We start from the raw sequence: 2,572 nt of genomic DNA, 5'->3' as shown, positions 1-2,572 counted from the left end.
AGAATCTGTTTGTAAACTAAGAGAAGGAGCCGTTGAGATGAATTTCTATGGTGAGGCAGAGAACTACAGTTCACCCCTGATCTTGGCAGGAGTTCAGTCGACTGACAGTTATCGTTCTTCGGAGGGATGTTCCAGACCCAAAAATAAAACGACCTGCAGCTAATTCTTCTGGTCGAGGCCTTGAGAGAAGGGCATACCTTTAGTTAGAAAGCCCGCAAGCTTTTGCATGTCTGGCTTTCATGAACTTTACAAAGACTGTAAGCCCAAAACCAACATACAAATCTTATCATGAAAATGGCTCATGGATGTGTCATTTTGTAAAGAACACTGACTGTGCTGTGTACGTCTTCTGGATTTGATTTTGTCTGTTTTACAGCATTTTAATTGAGACGTTCTCTTGTTGAGCACACCTGAACACCTGCAAACCTGCACACCTGAACACCTGCACACATTTCCATAATGGACGGCAGGAGACCCTGTCATGCTCTGCCCTGTGAGTCTGACCTCTCCTCCACTGCATGCTCTGCCCTGTGAGTCTGACCTCTCCTCCACTGCATGCTCTGCCCTGTGAGTCTGACCTCTCCTCCACTGCATGCTCTGCCCTGTGAGTCTGACCTCTCCTCCACTGCATGCTCTGCCCTGTGAGTCTGACCTCTCCAGCCATTAACAGGTACAAAGCTAGTTTTACATGTGGACCTTCCTTCTGTCTCTGACCTTCTATTTTAGACAGGCTTCTCTCAGGTCACCACTGGGGTCATGGAGGGACTCAGACCAACCACTGAGGTGTTGTGTGGTTGGGAGGGTGTGTGGAGGTTGGGAGGGTGTGTGGAGGGTGTGTGGAGGTTGGGAGGCTGTGTGGAGGTTGGGAGGGTGTGTGGAGGTTGGGAGGGTGTGTGGAGGGTGTGTGGAGTTTGAAGAGGGTGTTTGGAGGTTGGGAGGGTGTGTGGAGGTTGGGAGGGTGTGTGGAGGTTGGGAGGGTGTGTGGAGGTTGGGAGGGTGTGTGGAGGTTGGGAGGGTGTGTGGAGGGTGTGTGGAGGTTGGGAGGGTGTGTGGAGGTTGGGAGGGTGTGTGGAGGTTGGGAGGCTGTGTGGAGGTTGGGAGGGTGTGTGGAGGTTGGGAGGGTGTGTGGAGGTTGGGAGGGTGTGTGGAGGGTGTGTGGAGTTTGAAGAGGGTGTTTGGAGGTTGGGAGGGTGTGTGGAGGTTGGGAGGGTGTGTGGAGGTTGGGAGGGTGTGTGGAGGGTGTGTGGAGGTTGGGAGGGTGTGTGGAGGTTGGGAGGGTGTGTGGAGGTTGAAGAGGGTGTGTGGAGGTTGGGAGGGTGTGTGGAGGGTGTGTGGAGGTTGGGAGGGTGTGTGGAGGGTGTGTGGAGGTTGGGAGGGTGTGTGGAGGTTGGGAGGGTGTGTGGAGGTTGAAGAGGGTGTGTGGAGGGTGTGTGGAGGTTGGGAGGGTGTGTGGAGGTTGAAGAGGTTGTGTGGAGGTTGGGAGGGTGTGTGGAGGTTGAAGAGGGTGTGTGGAGGTTGGGAGGGTGTGTGGAGGTTGGGAGGGTGTGTGGAGGGTGTGTGGAGGTTGGGAGGCTGTGTGGAGGTTGGGAGGCTGTGTGGAGGTTGGGAGGGTGTGTGGAGGTTGGGAGGGTGTGTGGAGGTTGGGAGGGTGTGTGGAGGTTGAAGAGGGTGTGTGGAGGGTGTGTGGAGGTTGGGAGGCTGTGTGGAGGTTGGGAGGGTGTGTGGAGGTTGGGAGGGTGTGTGGAGGTTGGGAGGGTGTGTGGAGGTTGAAGAGGGTGTGTGGAGGGTGTGTGGAGGTTGGGAGGGTGTGTGGAGGTTGGGAGGCTGTGTGGAGGTTGGGAGGCTGTGTGGAGGTTGGGAGGGTGTGTGGAGGTTGGGAGGGTGTGTGGAGGTTGGGAGGCTGTGTGGAGGTTGAAGAGGGTGTGTGGAGGTTGGGAGGGTGTGTGGAGGTTGGGAGGGTGTGTGGAGGTTGGGAGGGTGTGTGGAGGGTGTGTGGAGGTTGGGAGGCTGTGTGGAGGTTGGGAGGCTGTGTGGAGGTTGGGAGGGTGTGTGGAGGTTGGGAGGGTGTGTGGAGGTTGGGAGGGTGTGTGGAGGTTGAAGAGGGTGTGTGGAGGGTGTGTGGAGGTTGGGAGGCTGTGTGGAGGTTGGGAGGGTGTGTGGAGGTTGGGAGGGTGTGTGGAGGTTGGGAGGGTGTGTGGAGGTTGAAGAGGGTGTGTGGAGGGTGTGTGGAGGTTGGGAGGGTGTGTGGAGGTTGGGAGGCTGTGTGGAGGTTGGGAGGCTGTGTGGAGGTTGGGAGGGTGTGTGGAGGTTGGGAGGGTGTGTGGAGGTTGGGAGGCTGTGTGGAGGTTGAAGAGGGTGTGTGGAGGTTGGGAGGCTGTGTGGAGGTTGGGAGGGTGTGTGGAGGTTGGGAGGGCAGCGGTCAGACGTCAGAGCCGTTGCCGGGCCGCCCCTTCCTGGAGGCGCTCACACACAGTCCTATTGTTTAGCTGCTGGACTCGAGAATTCCTGTCGAGTCGAAGAGATTCCACACGGTGTAATGGGCCATTATGTTAGTGCTGGACCTATTCAAAAG

This window comes from Osmerus mordax, chromosome 18 (genome assembly GCF_038355195.1).
Source record: "Osmerus mordax isolate fOsmMor3 chromosome 18, fOsmMor3.pri, whole genome shotgun sequence".
NCBI classification, from domain to species: Eukaryota; Metazoa; Chordata; class Actinopteri; order Osmeriformes; family Osmeridae; genus Osmerus; species Osmerus mordax.
This window is presented reverse-complemented; position numbering follows the sequence as displayed.